The 19564-nt window shown below is 36.6% G+C and overlaps 1 pseudogene; it reads right to left on the bottom strand.

The window, feature by feature from the left end:
* Window positions 1-18813: 18813 nt before the first annotated feature.
* On the bottom strand, window positions 18814-19564 carry LOC112199091 (annotated as a pseudogene).

Here is a 19564-nt window from a genome sequence, read left to right on the forward strand (position 1 = left end):
TTGTTGGAAAGTCATATCCAACATAAATGCCTAATCGTCTTTCTGGACCCATTTTAGTGCGCTGTGGTGGCGAAATTGGCAATTGGTACATAAACTGCAAACTCAAATATGTGTAAGTGTGAGACATCAGGCTCATACCCAGTAACCATCTGGGATGCAGAAAAAAGCTGAGTGCCAGTGGGCCTCAAACGAATAAGCATAGCTGCATGCAATATTGCATAGCCTCAAGTAGAAACATGGAGATTGGTAAGCATAACCAATGCTCTAGCAACCATTTGAAGTCTTTTAATGGCAGCTTCTGCGAGACCATTTTGGGTGTGAACATTGGAGATCAGAAACCGACCCAACATCAGTTTCAACCCAGAAATCCAAACCTCGATACGTACGTGTTTAAAACAAAATGTAAGGAAAATTACAGATGCACAAATACGGATATATAAATATCAATATATCTTATATGTAGTTAATATGACTTCTAAAACACAAATTTGGAAGAAAAAGATCAAGGTGAACTATAATTTTCTCCAAATATTACCATTTGAATATACAAAACTTCAAAACATATAAGTTGTTTAATAAATAAAAGAGTTAAATACTGTTTACTCCCTATACTTATTGGGTTTCATCGTTTCAGTCCCTGACGTTCGAATTTCACCTAAAAACTCCTCGAACTCTCAATTTCCTCCCAATTAGTCCCTGCCGTCAAGCTCAGTCCAAATTGTCCGTTAAATTGCTGACGTGGCATCCATTTCACCTCAAAATGTCTATTTTACCCTCATCACTGATTTTATTTAAAAAAAAAAAAATTCTCTCTGTTTTTTTTTTCCTTTTTTCTTTTTACCCCTTTCTTCTTCCACCATGTCGAGATGGAAATGCAGCAGCTGCTAAGCATGGGCTTCCCCACAGACTTCCCTACTGGAGCCCTCGCCGCCACCGGCGACAACTCCACTCTCAAAGCCACCGATTGGATTCTCAACCGCAATTCCTCCACCACCACCGCCACCTCTCAACCCAATCTCGATCGCTTCTTCCTCTCCCAATCCACAAATTCACAATCCCAAGACAAACAAGAACCAGAAGAACAACAATCCACCCCAACCTCCCAACTCCCCAAGCGCTGCAAACTTCTCATCCCAGAAATCCCGCCCCCCACTACCTTAGATAAACCCGCAACCGTCGCGGCCCACAACCAGCCCTTGTCGGAGCGCATGCAGCCCAGGACCCTAAACAACGTTGCCAGCCAAGACTTTCTCTTGCTCCTCTCTGATCTGTTCTCTCTCTAATTCAACCTCATTACTCTTTGATTCGACCTCTTCAAGCTCAACACCAAAACCAACAACATCCATATAGTAGTACTCGACCCACTTTCTTAACCAAATCGCACAACCCAGATTCTATACTACATGTTTGGCCAGAGAGCGTCGTCGAAAGACGGCGTTGAGGAGGACAAAGACGACGACGACAACAGGATCGTAGATTTCTCCAAGTCGAGATCGGTGCGGAGGAGGCTTTCACTTACTCTGAAACTTTAGGCAAATAGCCGATCAGCGACTCTAGTCTTTCCACCACGACCTCCACGTCCCTTGCCGCGACTCGGATCGCTTCGGCCCCCTCCCCTACAAAGACATATCGGAATCGGGATCGGGCTGGACCTATTCGTGATGGTAAGAATATGAGGAGTTGTAAAGATTTGGACTTTGTTGGATTTGATCAATTTGGTTTAGGTTGAGGTTGGTATTGATAGGGACTTGATTTGGTTTAGGGGAATGTAAGAATCTGAGGATGGTTTGGTTTGGATTTTCACTGATTTCATAATCGTCGGTGATGAGGATGGTGAAGCATCCAACATCTTCGAGCTCCATGAGATGATGGCGAGCAAGTCTAGATTCTCCTCCTTCTTTGTTTTGAATGCAATATTGCAGTATTCATAACAACCCTAACACTGATGCGGTTTTTACACTACTTCTCTCTTTAGGGTTGATCAAATTTCTCATTAATAGAAGTAATCGAACTTACCAGAGAATTAAGTACTAGATCAGAGCAAGGATTGAAATATCTGTGAAATTCCCAATATATCCCTCGATATCCCCCTTTTTGGAGAGACCAATATATCATAGGGGAAAATATCTTATTTTCCACCGTTTATGCGAATTTTCTACCGATATCGTCAAATATCTTTGATATATAACATATTTAGGATATATCCCGATAAAATAAAGAAATATTTGTAAAATAATATATAAAAAAAAACAAAAAGAATAGAAAAGAAAAAAAACTTAGTTATTCACAATAAACATATATACATTATGGAATATGGAGGTTATGTGGGGGTATAAAATTTTAACCACGGTTTCTAGTCAGGATATGACCTAATTAAGAGGCAAATTAAACTGTTTGGGAAAAATATTAAACCTCTGAAGGCAGATTTGGGTGAAGAGAAATTCCCTCAAGGCGAATCTAGGTGAGGAAAAATTCTCTACTCAAGGTGAATCTAGGTGAGAAGTAATTTCCTAAATGCAAATCTATGTGAGGAGAGATCTCTTTAAGGCAAATATGGGTGAGAAGAAATCTCCTCAAAGCGAATTAATCTGGGTGAGGAGTATTCTCTTAGAGGGAAACCCGAGTGAGTAGTGGAATCTAGATGAAGATAAATTCCCTCAAGACGAATCTGGGTGAGGAGAATTTATGATGGAACTATTTCAACAAAAGAAAACAAACTTGATGTCCCCATGTTTCAGAAATTAACTCATTGTAGTTCAAAAACTTCGAGGAAGCATTTAATTAGTCTTTTTTTTTATGTAGTTGAAGTTGATCATATCTATTTATATGTAAATCCAATAAATTGACTATTTCAAAAAAGATATATTTTTCAGAATATCTCCGATATCTAAGATATTTATGATATCTCAGATATTTATGATATCTCATTTTTTCAAAGTTTTGATAGATATGTAATAACCAATATTTTAATCCTTGTATCGGAGTTAAATGGCAGTCATTGTTGGGATATCCACAATTGAATATTAAATAATTAAGTTCAACAGTAAAATTAATTAAATAACATAATTATTGATCATAATCATAATTACTTCTTTGATTCCTAGGTATGGTGCCACAGCGTTATCTGATAAGAGAGACTTCCGTATGGCACCTGCACCACATGGTAGTGCGGCGACCCAATCAGTGCTCAAGCAGGGGGATATTCTGGGTATTTCACATTAAAAACCAGGAGCAGTTTCAGAAAAGAGGGAAAAATTTCTTTCTTCTAATTGAAGGACTACACCGCCACGTGGTGCGGGTGCCCATACGCAAGAATTTCTCTATCTGATCAATCAGTGCTTAGGAATCTTCATTATGTTAGCCTCCATGTAATTAATCATCTGATCGGCTGATCCAGAGACAAACCCAAAATCGCCTTAAAAAAATGCCACCTCGAAACCGTTAATTAATTATGTAATATAATTCCTTCTTCAGACACAGACATTTGTCATAGAAAACTGTTAACCCTAAAATGTTATACTTCCAAAACTCTAAAAGCTAGGGTATGTAATTCTTCAAAAGCCCTAAATTAACCCGAGTTAATTTGGAACACAGTGAATATTATTCAATTACTTGCTTCAAAAAATATATATATTATTTACTATTTAACTGGCTAAGTATTGATCCATAGTTCCATACCATCATATGTGCGCGCAACCTTACCTTATACAGTTCTACCGCAAACGGACCTAGCTTCTATCTCTAGCTATTTTTAGGGTTATCTCCTAAGCGTTTATATTATGATATTCTAAGAACAATGTGTACAGAAATAATCAAACCTAGTAGTAGGTACTGGAGCAGTCAATATTAATGTGATACCTATTATTCGTTATCAAGTAATTAAAGTCAAGAACAAACTTCATTATATACCCTAATTATCAATCCGTAGTCAAATTTACTTCTTTGGTGGCCTTGTATCCTCCCGACAGACCTGGTGCCACAGCATTCTGAATGTGATATCACCACCTTCAGTTCTTTGGTGGCCATGTATCCTCTCGACAGACATGGTGCCACAGCATTTTGAAAGTGATACCACCACCTTGGCATATGCATGCTCTAATGAAATAGTGCATCTCAATTGCCTATAAATTGCGACCTTTCCGTTCTTCGGATTATAAATTCTGCTTCAGATATTAAAACTTCCTAAAAGTGCAGGGTATTATTCTATACTTCCACAACACTAGTTGGTCTTACTTTCAACCTTTTCTTAGGTTTGATCTTTTTGTTGATAATTGGCTTGTGTTGATGATACTAGCAATAGCAATTACTTTCATTAAAATTGACTTACGTTTACTTTTCATACGTGTAGATTGATTAGTGATTACCATCATGAGGACCATACTTGCCAATTGCGTCGTTGGCTTGCTGTTGACGGTGGCATCTCTAGAAGCCGATGCTAAACGGTTTGTTTTGCATGACCGTCACTTGGTTCAAGTTAAAACAGATCCAAATATGGATCAAAACCCTGAGGTTCTTGCTAGTGGTGGTGCAAAAGATCAATTTCAGTTTCAGTTCCAGACCACAAGTAAGGGTAGGGATGCAAAGCATGATGATCATGACGAAGATGACGTGAACGAGATTCATGCTACAACCCAATGCATGCCAGATAAACCTCAAGGGAGGCCGCATTGTAAAACTACTGAGTCTAAAAGCCTTCATGAGCCTAAAAGCCTTCATGCATGAATCAATGCTGTTGTGTAATATGTATAATATGTTTAGCTTGTACGTACTTTTGGTAATGAATAAAGGGGAACTCAATAGCATGTGGCCAAAGTATCCAAAATAATGATAAGGCACATGTTTGATTTGCCCAGAATCTTAATAATATATTAGATGGTAATCAGTGTTTACTATATATATGTGTGTTTGAATTGTACCATTTAGGCTGTATCATATAATAAACCGTTATGACTTCGTGTCTTCGTGGATGGCTGCTGTGCTGTGTCTAATGTTTTTATGAAATATCTGCAGTTATATCCATAACATTGCTGTGAATGATTAATCAACCGCCTAATCATTTTGCAGGTTGGAGAATGAGTTATTAGAGAAAAACCAACTAAATTTGAGATTTTCATAGATTGTAAATATTAACTTTGTTATATGCTTCATGTCACCTCTAATTAATTAATTATATAGATGGAGGATCAGGAGAGGACGTCCTTAAACTCTTAAAGTGAGGTTGTTTTTTTTTTAGGATGTATTTTAATAATCACAACCGCTCATTCTTTAGTTACCTACATGCATATGAATCAAACAAAAAATTAGCCAATCAGAAAACATTCAACCATTTGATTAGCACAATGTTCGTTTTAATTTTATCTAATGGATTACATTTGTTTACACAATTTTGAATGACCAAATGATTATGGATTTGGTTGATTTTTTGTAGTCACCATTCTTGCATAGGAATCTAAAGGATCAACGGTTGAGATCATTAAATTAGGTCACATACTTGTGTAAAATAACAAAAATCCTTAAATTCTTAAAGCAAGTAGGTCCTCTCTAGAACGGGCATATATATATATATATATATATATATATATATATATATATATATAGATACACACACACACATATACATATATATATATATATATATACACACACACATATACATATATATATATATATATATATATATCTATACTATTATTAAGAGAAGAGAGTTTGTTAGCCAAAATCTAAAATTTTGACAGAATTGACCCTAGAATATTAATAAACTTTGAGAATTAATTAAATCACAAGGATAATTAAGACATTTACAAAATGTATTTTTCTTTAAAAAATTTTAAAAAAATTATCCACAACCCACTTTTCTCTCTCCCACTTTCTTTTCTCTGCAATAACCAACTTTTTTCTTTTTTCTTTTCTGAAAAAAAAATTTAATAGCTTGCACATGCAGAGCATGTGTAGAAAAATGCTAGTATATATATATATAAACAGATTTTATCAAGAGCGAGGCCTCACTTTGAAATTTTAGAGCGAGGTTAGGGTTTATGGTCACTTTTTGGTCTCATATCTACATCTCGACCGTTCAGTTTTTAGGTACTAATGTATAAATCATCTATGCAAAATTTCAGTCAAATTGATGATTTTTAAGGTATCTAACTCCCTTAAACCAGTTGACGAATTGAATCTGTCCAACCTGAACTGTACTAGCTTTAAGGTTGCTATCAATGCCTTAACGACCATCAATTTGGTTGAAATTTTACAGAGATCGATCTATATATACATTAGTAGCTAAAAACTGAACAGTCGAAATGTGGAAATGCGACCGAAAAGTGACCATAAACTCTAACCTCGCTCTAAAATTTCAGAGCGAGGTGTGTGTGTGTGTGTGTATATATATATATATATATATATTGCTGAGAATCTCAAACCCTAGTTTCAAGATGTGATACTTTTCAGAACCCAACTATTTTCAACAACCTTAACGTGTTTGATAATTCACTTATGTTGGAAAATATTGCTGCAACATCATGTGTTTGTCATGCGATTTGGCTTAGAAATTTGTTGAAAGAGCTTAACTTGGCACAAAAGGAAGCTACTGAAGTCTGCATTGACAACAAGTCTGCAATAGCTTTGGGCAAGAATCCAGTGTTCCATGAAAAGAGCAAGCACATTGACACAAGGTATCACAAAATCAGAGAATTTGTGAGCAAGAAGGAGATTCAGCTCAAGTTTGTCAAGTCATCTGACCAGATTGCCGACATCTTCACAAAACCTTTGAAGATAAAGACATTTAGCAAATTGAGAGCTTCACTTGGAGTCAGTCCAAAACCTAAAAGTCATGTTTGAGGGGGATGTTGGAAAATAAACATGTACTTAATTAGTTGTTATTTAGTGTTTAGTTAGAGGGTTAATGTGTGAGTTATATGCATGAGTTAGTGGGTGTAATGCATGAAATAATGAGTATTTCCGTTATGTAAGTTAGTGGTCATTCATAGTGTAGTGGGTGATTATGATATAGAGTTATGAGTCAATAAGTTAGACGTTGGTTATGGACGTTATAGAGTCTAGAATTATTGTTAGTGTTCTATATATTACATGAGTTGCAAGTAATCATTTGGGTGCATTGTAGTGAAATATTCTCCCTTCCATAATATTTGAGTGGTGCATATCGGTGATTTTGGTTGGGCTTTGATTAGATTTGGATATGGGTTTGATTGATGGTGGCGGTGGCAGGAGGCGATGGCCGGAGATGGGGTTTTTCCAGCGCTAGCAGAGAAAGAAGGTGAGGAGGAGAGAAGAGAGAGGAGCGGTCGAGAGAGGAAGAGAGGATCTGGGAGGATTCTAGGCTTTTCTTCCCAATTGTTCGTATTTATACTTGTGTGCGAGAAATGTCGAATTCACCCTTTTGACAAGTTACATAATTCTCCTAGCTGATTACTTCCAGGTTTTGACCTCGTTGTTTTTTCCTTTATTCTTTTTTCGTCGGAAACCTCTCAAGTTATTTGTCGACTCCATCATAGGACCAAAACTCGATTTTATAAAAATTCACTTCGTCTTCATTTCAAATTAACTTCGACAATATATCTTGATAAACTCTAGTAACATTCTAGGCCCAAATGAAAGAACATTGACCCAAACTTAAATTGTCGGCCCAAAAGGTGATCTCGAAACCAAAATAATTTTCGAGATCAATTTCTTTATTTAAATTACCTTGCGAAAAATTTTATTAGTAAAAAAATTACCTTCGAAAATTAAATAAAAATTTCGGGGTCTCAAACTTCTCAATGCATGGTTTCTTAGAAACAAAAGGAAATGGATTAAAGGTAATAAAATAATATCGAAGACAAGGCAAATTTCATAGTTTTGGGGCACATTTACATAACTAAATTGTGACTCAACATGAACCTCCAAGAAAAGAAGCTCTTTTAACTAGTGCATATGTTCCCTCTTTTGGATGAAGAATTTTACCACCAACATGATTCCAAGTAATGCATATGTCACTAGGCAATTGTTCAGATCCAAAAGTTCTCGTCTTTGAGCCCACTGAAGATTGTCACAAAGCATTTCCAGTCGCATAATGTTCTACTTTTCCATGCATATTATGAAAACCTAGGCTCAAACCTCGCCCAACCAGCACGTTCATGATAATGTTCATAGATTCTATTCACAAAATTAAGTTTCTTTGCATTCCACTTTTCCTGATATAGAGCTATCAGCAGTGTCAGTGTCACTCATATCAGAACCATAATCAACATTCAACTTCCTCAAAATCATTCTCCTCCCAATAAGGTATATCTAATTCCCTCAACTCTTCATCTTCAGTGTCACATGTCAAGTCTATTAGCTCCAAGCAGGTCTCGAAAACTTCTACTGCTTAGCAGATATATCTTCTAAATCACTATGCATCTAAAGATCTATTTCTTGGCTTGAAGTCTTTTGAGTTTCTTGAGCTAGACATGCTTGTTCTTCTTTTCCTTCACAAATTTCAACCTCCTGGAGACCAGTATCATTTTTTTAATTTTGAATGCTACAAACATTGCCAGTTGCAATACTGGTTCTAGATGCATCCAGCTTACTAATATAATCAGTGCCCCAAGCATTCTGAGGCGTGTCTAATTATAAATTATCTGCATTTTGTTCTAATGTTGAGATGGGGATAGTCAAAACATGACCATCCACACTCACCAATATAACTTCTAGGTTTAAATTATGTGATTCCTAAGAAGCTCAGTAGCAAACTATCATATTGAGATGACTCATACTTTGATAACTTAGCATATCCTTCCAAGCATTCAACAATAATACATGAGTTTTCTCATTTTCAACCATAATTAATAACAGTGACTTCGTTCAAAATAAATTTGCTAGAATCAACTGGAACAACTTCAGAACCATCATCTTCAACACAATCATTTGAAACACAAGCAGCTATTTTAACATCATCACACATAGATGCATCAAGTGATTCAAGAATTGTTACGTCATATATCTCAATCTATTAGTTTACTAGTCATTCAGACGGTAATCGACAATTAGTTTTACTTTTAACTTTGTATCAGTACTTTTAGGGGGACCAAAAAGTTAACTTTTTATTTTGTTAGTCATTTGAGAAAATTTTCTTCAAATAAGTTGTAGAGGAAGTTAAACCAAGTTCGTGGACACGTGGCACGCTTAAATTAGAGTTTGTATGAAGAAGTTATGGTCGAAAACATGGAAGTTACTATTTTGGGAAGTTTCTATAAATAACATAATGAAAATGGAAACGTTTCATTTTCGTCTGGAAACCCTAACCCTTTTCTCTCTCCACCGACCCTCGAACCCAACTCAACCCTAAATGAAAAATCCATTCGGATCTCCACTGTCCGGCCACCTGATGGGATGCCACCGGTCGGGTTTGGACCATCTCTTCCTCCTCTTGAAGTCTGTGGTGGCGGTGTGGGTCGTTTTGCACCAAAAAATGGAGTTTCGAAGCAAAAAATTTTCCTTGGTCTGAGTATCCTTGACCTAGTCCAATCGCCTGATTTTGGCCCCCTCCGGTGGCGATTCTTGTTGGGTTTTGAAGCTTTTCCAATGTCTAGCAATCTCTCCAAATGTCTTGGGACAATTTGAAGCGAGGAGGGAGAATCGAGCTTCAAAAGGTTTTGGAGAAATTTCGGCCTCTTGCTTTTCTAGGTAAATTTCCGGCTATATGTTTAGAATTGGACTTAGTTGTAGTTGTGAAATTTATTGGGGATGTTGAGATGAACATTATGGCATATGTTATGACTCAATTCGTGGTCAGAGTCTTATGCGCAGCCCTTTTGGTTGCGCATGGGGCTGATTCTGGCCTTCTAGTTTGGTTGTTTGTGATGTTGTTAGCATGTAGAACTTGTATATATGATTTTGGTAAATTTCGGAGAAGTTTGGGTATCGATTGGAGATTTTCAGAGTTTGGAATTTCAGGTGTTGATTTATGAAAATCCAATCGTTAGATTTCCTTAGTTTCTGTTCTAGAATGCTACAATTGATGAAATGATGATTTAGACCCCCCCCCCCAAAAAAAAGAAAAAAGAAAAAAAGAAAAAAAAAAAGATGAAACAATGATGTTGGTAAAGTTTGGTTTGACACCGAGGAGTTTTGGAACTTTTAGGTTACGGAGGGTCGACGTTATTGAGTTTCGGTGTAATTATCATAATTTATTTTGGATCTTCTGTTCGATTATTTACGATGTACTGCTTTGCACAGGACGACCTACTAAGCTACTACTGAACGAATGAATCCTTATGTGTGACTGCCTAAACTTTACTGTGAGTGGACTTTTGAATGCATGCAATTATTTTCTGAATTAATGATTTATTTAATTATTATTTTATTTATCACACATATTAGCAACCTTTTCCCTTATTCAGCATTCATGGCCGCATGTAGCATGTAGGTATGGTGCCAAAATGTAGCATGTAGGTATGACTGCTTGTAGCAGAAACATGAAGTGTGAGAGGAGCATTCATGGCCGCATGTAACAACCTTTTCCCTTGCTATGCATCAACACATAGAGCAGAGAAGTACAAAACAAACCTAAAGAAGAGAAAGTAAACAAAATCCAATTTAACAAATTCTGTACCATGTATATCTGAGCCATATACCAGGATAGCAATTCATAAACAGTGATAAGACCTGGTATACAGTATAAGTCGAACTCTGTTTACTTAACAATCTCAAACAGATAAGAGTCAATAACCATTAACTTACTTAGCCACCTAACTTCACACATTTCTGGGCAAAAGGACCAAATAATAAGGTAGTTTGATGTAGAGGCAGTAAGAAGACGAAAAAGGGAATAAAAGAATAGGGATATTTATAGGGAAGAATAATAGAAGATACGTTCAGAAGAGAAGGCCGGTGAAAACAATATAAGTAAATACTAGTAGAAGAAATTCAATGTTTTGATTCTTTATTCATTGTGTCTTGGAGACTGCAAGAGTATTAGTGTCGATTTGTTAAGTTCACAGCCACTGATGCTACTGAGAACAAAAAATCTACATGTCGAGCATGACAATGTAACTCATCTTTAGTGCATGAAAAAAAAATAAACAATGTGATTGACTACGTACTATAAATGATCTTGAACAAACAGATGCGTATAATTTAGATGCAAGAGGTGAAACAAAATAATTTTCTGTATCACGACAAGTGCACAACTAGCGCAATTTAGAGAACTTACCTCTAGCCATTGTTGTTCAACTCTGGACCGATTAGCCACATCGCTTCACACCTCTGTAAACCCTGGTCTGTTAGAACTAAATGGACCTATCATCATCTATTATGTAGAATGCAAATTGGATTATAACTTGATTTATTAATAGGAGTTGTAAGCTAAGTACAATACCTAGAAACCTATTGAGATAATTATATAAACTCATTGGTTCGGAATCCATTAGTTGGTTTACATAGTAATCCGATTTGGTGTTGCATTAGGTTTTCTAATTGTTGGTGACTTGGTTTCTAAGAAACATCTTTATGGGAGGATTCTTAGGAACATAGCCAATATATATAGGAGTGTTGGTCCCTGCTCTCTCTGTTACAAAGCATTAAGTCCTGCCCCATAGAAAAGGAGCTTGAATCTAGAGTTGAGGAGAAGATCAATCCTCGTTCGTTGTCAAGTTCGTTTAGTGCTACTGCAATGACTCCTAATACTGAAGAAGGTTAGTATATAAACTTGTTTTTTGGTTCATGTGGTCTTGATTAATATTCAGTGTGTTTATGTTATTGTGAACTGATCATGGATTTGGTTTTGCTCATTCAGTCTAACAAATGGTATCAGAGCATCAGGTTTTCACAAACATAAATCAATTTTTGATTAATCAATTTTTGTAAGAACCAAAATTTTATTTTCAGCAAAAATCTATAGAAACTTGTTCTAAACCTTGCTAAAGAAAAGGGCCACGAGTGGGCCAGTTTTTAGAAAAATCCTTTTGGCCCAAAACCCGCAGGCGCTGACCCGGACCCAATCCCATTTAAAACCCTGCTGCAGATGACCGTTATACTCTAACGGTCATATACGTTTTGGGGATTAGGGTTCTTCGTCTGGGATTGAAAGCGCAGAGGATGTTTATATCCTCTATGGAATTCAAGACTCCAATCACTGCGGATTAAGGGGCCGAACTGATCGACTGTTGTTTTTGGATAAAAATTCATGCTTCCGCAATAAAGTTTTGCAGCAAATTAAGAAGAACAAGGTTAGAGTTTTCTGGAAATTTTGGGTTTTTAAAATTAGAATATTTTAATCATCGTAATGTGCAAGAACAATAGAGGCATTCCCGGCGTGCACCTAGGCTAGAGTAGATGGTGACCAGATGAAACTTAATTTTCAGAATTTGTTTTTGTGATGTGATGGTTTCTGGGATGAGCATGAAATTGAATATCCTGATGTTTGTGATATGATTGTTTATATGTTGTGTAATTTCTATAATTGATGATCTGCAATGGTATAATGTGACATGTGATTAAGTCGATCTCCCTGTACATGCTTGTTATACTAAAAGTTGCAGATTGAAAGGAAAAATTTTCATGGTCTGCGAATTTAAATGGTTAAGTGGATATGTTGCACAAAGTGATTATCTGCTTGTTATTCAAAATTCATTAAGATGAAGAAAAGATCAGAAACTTGTGTTTTACTTTTAAACTATGTATGTATATTGTCTTCCAAAGAAGTTTGAGCTATATGATTTAAAAGTGGAACAACATTATGCATAATTTTGAGTTCAATTTTGGATTCTAGGGACTTTTCTTCTGTCATAAATATGTTGATTGTCTTTAGAATAATATGAATTCACTGCTTGTGGCATAATGATTGAGGAACCTCCAGAATATCATGTTTTTTGCTATAAAAGTGATGCTTGATATTGACTGCAGAATTGGGGCTAATAATTGCATTATTTGCTTTTTGGTATTGTTTTGTTTTGTTAAATGTTTTGTTTTCTGCTTGTGTGTTTGCTTGAACTGCTTTAGAATCAACACATGAATGCAGAACCTTTTTGACAAAACTTGTTTTGAGAACTGATAAAACTAAAAACTTACACTTTTCCTTGTTTTGCTCTCTAGGACTCACCTACATGAATTTGAACAATATCCAGATGCTTACTGGATCAAACTTTAAGGCCTGGAAGAGTGGTGTAGAGTTCTACCTAATGATGCATGACAACATGGATTTGTGTTTTACTGATATAGAGCCTTATGGAGTAGATGCAACTAGCTCATCCGATGACAAGAAATATTATCGAGACTGGCATAGATCCAATTATAGGGCTAAGAATGTAATGAGAACTACCATGTCTGATACTGTGAGGGGTAGTATTGAAGAGCCTGTTTTGGCAGTTGACTATATGGAAGCAATAGCTGAAAAATTCAAGGAAAGCAATAAGGCTAAGGCAGCTAGACTTTCCAAGGAGATGAATGAGTTGAAGTATACTGGTAGTGGGGGTGTTAGGCAGCATATCTTGAAGCTCACTGAGCTGAACACTAGGCCCAGGGATTTAGATCTGGGAGTCAAGGATGACCAACTTGTCCACAATGCCTTAGATTCTCTACCACCTAGCTTCAATACCTTAAGAACTAGCTACAATGCACAGAAGGAGAGCTGGACCTTGAATGAGCTGATAGCTATTTGCGTGGATGAGGAGAGTAGGATGAAGAAAGAGAAGCAGCCCTCCACCTCTGTCAATTTAGTTGAAAAGCCAAAGAAACAGAACAAATTCAAGCCTAAGAAAACTATAGCCAAGCCATCAGGAAATACTGCAGCAGCTAAAGTCAACAAGCCATTTAAGTTCAAGTGCTATTTTTGTAAGAAAGTAGGACACATGAAGAAGGACTGTACATGATTTAAGGCATGGCTTGTGAAAAAGGGTAAGATTGATTTATTTGATCATTTAGAAACTTTTTCATTAGAAGTTAATTTTGTTAACATTGAATCTCATTCTTATTGGTTAGATAGTGGCAGTCCCTTACACATTACGAACTCTTTGCAGGGATTCATAGGGATGAGGAAGCCAAGAAGTGATGAAGCTAACATCTGCGTTGGAAATGGAATGAGGGTTGCAGTCAAGGCAGTAGGATCTTTAAGACTAGATTTGGGATTAGGAAATTTTCTGGTTTTAGATAGTGTTTATTACATTCCCTCAATTTAGAGGAATTTGCTTTCAGTTAGTCTTTTGGTTAAAAGTGGATGTAATTTTTACATTGGTTCTAATGGAATAAAAATTTTCAAGGATTCTCTTGATTTCTTGCCTAAAGATTATTCTATTTTTGATTTTGGGGATATTGTGAATGATTATTTAAGATTGAATTGTTCATTAGGTCAATAAGAAACTTTACTTGTTGAAAATAACAATAACACATCAAGTATAAATACCATTACTGGTGTAAAAAGAATTCTGCATAATGAAAAATCTGCATACTTGTGGCACATGAGACTTGGCCACATATCCAAAGATAGATTGAAAGTACTCGTGAAAAATAAAACACTTCCAGAATTGAACTTTGATGATCTTGAAAATTGTATTGAATGCTATAAAGGAAAAATGACAAACTTAAGAAAGAAAAATGCCAACAGAAGTAAGAAACTGTTGGAATTAATCCATACAGATATATGTGGACCATTTAGACATAAGACAATATGTGGAAATATCTATTTTATTACTTTTATGGACGATTTTTCTAGGTATAGCTACATTTACTTACTGTCAGAAAAATCACAATCACTTGAGGCTTTTAAAATTTTCAAAACTGAGGTTGAACATCAACTGGATTTGAAAATTAAGGTTGTGAGGTCTGATAGGGGGGGAGAGTTTTATGGTAAATATACTGAGCAAGGACAACAAAAGGGTCCTTTTGCATTATATCTGCAAAGTGTAGGCATAAAGGCTCAGTATACAACACCATATAATCCCCAACAAAATGGGGTAGCTGAGAGGAAAAATAGAACTCTATTAAACATGGTAAGAAGTATGATGTGTACTTCAGGTTTGCCAAAGATGTTTTGGGGAGAAGCCTTAAGAACTGCAAATTACCTTTGCAACAGATCCCCAAGCAAAGCTGTAGATAAAACACCATTTGAATTATGGTGTGGTAGGCAACCAAGTTTACACCATTGTCATGTCTGGGGATGTAAAGCTGAAGCAAGGATTTATAATCCAAATTTAGGAAAGCTTGATCCAAAGTTTGTAACTTGTCACTTTATTGGTTACTGTGAAAAGTCTAAAGGCTATAAGCTTTATTCGCCTCATCATTCACCCAGAGTTTTTGAAACTTATCAAGTTATATTTTTAGGTGAAAGTGTCTGCAATACAAACTTTGAAGACTTGTCCTCAGATTTTGAAGAAATTGTAGACAATGTGGATAATATAGCAGTAATGCCAAGCATTCAAAATAATTTGTTTAACTCAGGATTGGCTCAAAGTCAAAATCTAGTCGAAGGTCAAAATGCTGTAGATGAAAATTTAGAGGCCAATGATCTTAATTCTGAAATGGCTGAGTTTGACTTAGGACAAGAGCAAGAGCAAGTGACTCAACCTGAACCTCAAAATGAACCACAACCTGAATCTCAACCACAACCTGAACCTCAACCACAACCTGAACCTCAACCTCAAACTGAGCCACAACAAAACCAAGTTGTGGTACCAAGAAGGTCACAGAGAGTAAGGAAACCAAGGTTTGGAGGGGAGGATGATATTTATGAAGTTTATTTAAGTGAAGTAGAATCTGCATTATCTGATGACAATGATCCCACTAGTTTTAAACAAGCAACTGGAAGTAATGATTCTGATGCTTGGACTCAAGCTATGATTGCAGAGCTTGATTCAATGTATAAAAATGGAGTATGGGAGCTTGTGAAGCCAAAAGAAAATCACAAGCCTATTGGCTGCAAGTGGGTTTTTAAAACTAAGAGAGATGTCAGTGGAAACATAGAGAGACATAAAGCTAGACTAGTTGCTAAAGGTTTCACACAGAAGGAAGGAATAGATTTTACAGAAACCTTCTCACCTGTTTCAACTAAAGATTCATTTAGAATCATAATGGCTCTAGTAGCTCATTATGACATGGAATTACATCAAATGGATATAAAAACAGCCTTCTTGAATGGGGAGCTGGAGGAAGAAATCTTCATGGTACAACCTGAAGGTTTTATTGAGGCAGGGAAAGAGAATATGGTCTGTAGACTTAGAAATCCATTTATGGACTCAAACAAGCTAGTAGGCAGTGGTATAAGAAATTTGACTTGGTGGTTTCATCATTTGGATTTTCTGAAAATCTTGTCGATGAGTGTGTTTATCTTAAAGTTGTTGGAAACAACTTTATCTTTCTTATCCTGTATGTAGATGACATTCTCCTTGCTAGCAGTAATGTAAAATTGCTTAAAGATACTAAAGCCTTCTTGTCGAGTAATTTTGACATGAAGGACCTGGGAGAAGCATTGTATCTGATAGGAATTGAGATTAAGAGAGATAGAAAGCAGGGACTGTTGGGATTGTCTCAACAAAATTATATTTCAAAAATTCTGAAAAGATTTGGAATGGAAACCTGTGCTAATGGTGAAGTTCCAATGTCTAAGGGAGATAAACTAACTAAAAATCAGTGTCCTAAAACTGAAAATGAGAAAACTGAGATGGAGTCGATACCATATGCTAGGCTAGTAGGGAGTTTAATGTATGCACAAGTCTGCACAAGACCAGACTTGTCTTTTGCAGTAGGTATGCTATCCAGATTTCAGTCAAATCCTGGACATGAGCATTGGACAGCTGGTAAGAAGGTTCTAAGGTACCTGCAAAGGACCAAAGACCATATGCTTGTGTATAAACGTGTGAAAAAGCTTGAATTAGTTGGCTTTACTGATTCTGACTTTGCTGGAAACTATCCTGCATCTATGAAGTCGACTTGTGGTTATGTTTATATGCTAGCAGGTGGTGTAGTAGCTTGGAAAACAATGAAGCAGTCATTGATAGCTACTTCCACCATGCAGGCAGAGTTGATAGCTATATATGAAGGAGTGCGTGAGGGGTTATGGATCAGAAATTTTATTTTGGAGACTAAAGTGTTGAGTGATCTTGTTATTGGAAGTTTGAAGGTGTTTTGTGATAATGAGGTTGCAGTGTTCTTCAGTAAGAATAGTAAGAGATCAAATAACTCTAAGCACATAGATTTAAAATTCTATAGTATCAGAAAGAGAGTTAAAGATGGTGAAGTTGTGATTTCTGGAGTCAAGACAAGTGATCAACTGGTAGATCCATTTACTAAAGCATTGTCAGTAGCAGCCTTTAAGGAGCATTCCAGGAACATGGGAGTTCTGTCGAGTTTTGAAGATGCTTAAGTTCAGTGGGAGCAAAATGTTTTGAGAAAATTGTTTCTTCAGTTTAGTTTAGTTTTGGTTTAGTTCTTGATTTTCTGTTTTGAGTTATGTAACAGAAACTTTGTACTTCATCTTTTGATTTAATGGAATGGGGTATTTTTGGTTTATGTTTTGACAGCTTTATTCATTTTGATAAATTTATGGCTGTTGTAATTTTATCTTATCAGTTCATCAGGTGGATTGTAATATATGCATATATTCAGTTAGAAGCAAACATTGATCCACTGAGTGTATAGAAACTGTGTTTGCGTTGTGATTTTGATATTCAAAATACTTAGGTTGGACTGTTATCAAATAACAACTGCAGTTTGATATATGATGTTATTTGATTGCATCACATTAAGTTTGAACTCATGTGAAGTACAGAAATTGTTGTTTTGTGGTCTGGAACGAGTATGCTCATTTGAACATATCTATTTCTTGATTCTGCAATGGTTCTGCATTTTGACAGAGTTGAATGGATTTAAAGTACACTTATATCTCAGTGCACACTTCAGCTATTTCTGGAAATTGTTTTAATTCAGTTTGAGAATAGACAATGATGGTCCAAGTGGGAGAATGTTAGAACTAAATGGACCTATCATCATCTATTATGCAGAATGCAAATTGGATTATTACTTGATTCATTAATAGGAGTTGTAAGCTAAGTACAATACCTAGAAACCTATTGAGATAATTATATCAACTCATTGGTTAGGAATCCATTAGTTGGTTTACATAGTAATCCGATTTGGTGTTGCATTAGGTTTTCTAATTGTTGGTGACTTGGTTTCTAAGAAACATCTTTATGGGAGGATTCTTAGGAACATAGCCAATATATATAGGAGTGTTGGTCCCTGCTCTCTCTGTTACAAAGCATTAAGTCCTGCCCCATAGAAAAGGAGCTTGAATCTAGAGTTGAGGAGAAGATCAATCCTCGTTCGTTGTCAAGTTCGTTTAGTGCTACTGCAATGGCTCCTAATACTGAAGAAGGTTAGTCTATAAACTTGTTTTTTGGTTCATGTGGTCTTGATTAATATTCAGTGTGTTTATGTTATTGTGAACTGATCATGGATTTGGTTTTGCTCATTCAGTCTAACATCGAGTAAAATAAATACATCATTAAACAACATGAGGGCAAATTTATTACCACAATTAATCTAAGTTTAATTACCATTAACAATACATGATCTCAACATCAGCTCCGTTTGCTTCATCATCGGATGAACTGATTATTGCTGCCATCAGATCATCAATTTTCAGGGAAGATCCTCGAACCATAGTTTGAAACATTATGTTGGAGTAACTATCTGCAAATGCCCGTGCCTAGTTGGACTTGCCAAGGTAATGTAAATCCGCCTTCTCAAGCTTCCCATCCATAATGGTCTATCCCTCATCACCAATAGCAAAACGAAGAAGACATCCTGACTGCAATATTCCCAACTTCTGTATCAAGTCCAAACCTAAGCAACCAAATACAACGGGAGGATTATCAGATCGATGTGGTTTACGTAAGGTATCGCTCCGGTATATATATGTTGTGTGTAGAGCAGTGCGATCACAGGTATACCAAGGAACCAAGATGAATCTATACCTATGATAATATGATGGATGGCGATCGCAAGCATGGGTCTCGGCTAGCTTAGACTTCAACCAGAAAAATTTAAACTCAGCCGTGCAATCATACAAAGAGTAATCTCCAGCACAACATGTCAATGACATAATAAGTCGATCTGGTCCATCTCGTGAAATATACAGTCTAGTAACAGGAAGGTTGTCCTTTGGTCCTGCAGCAACCATCTGGTAAAGCAGACGGGAAACGATGAAGAACGGTGTCGTTTCGTCGCCTACTAACGGTGGTTCCATTGTACGAAACAACCAAGCTAATACAAACCAGTCATGGGGCAAGCGATGAGGGACGTCGATCATCCACTCGGGAAGCATGAGCTTATTTTGGAACCACTTTGAGTCTCTAGGCCTCCTTTGAGAATCTTAGATGCGGTTGGCGCCAAGGTGCAAGTCAGAGTAGTACTCCGTCGAGGAGGCTCTAGGTTCTGGAGGGAGGGAGAGGAGTGCGGCGGTTACGCAACGGGCGTGGAGCTGAGAATCACAGCTTTGCTCTTGTTGCTTCAGAGAAAGATCTCTGCGCCTTTGCTGGTTTGAAAGTAGTGGCCTGTTGAACAGACGGCCGAGGAGATCGGAAGAAGGTGACAT

Source organism: Rosa chinensis, chromosome 4 (assembly GCF_002994745.2).
Source record: "Rosa chinensis cultivar Old Blush chromosome 4, RchiOBHm-V2, whole genome shotgun sequence".
NCBI lineage: Eukaryota > Viridiplantae > Streptophyta > Magnoliopsida > Rosales > Rosaceae > Rosa > Rosa chinensis.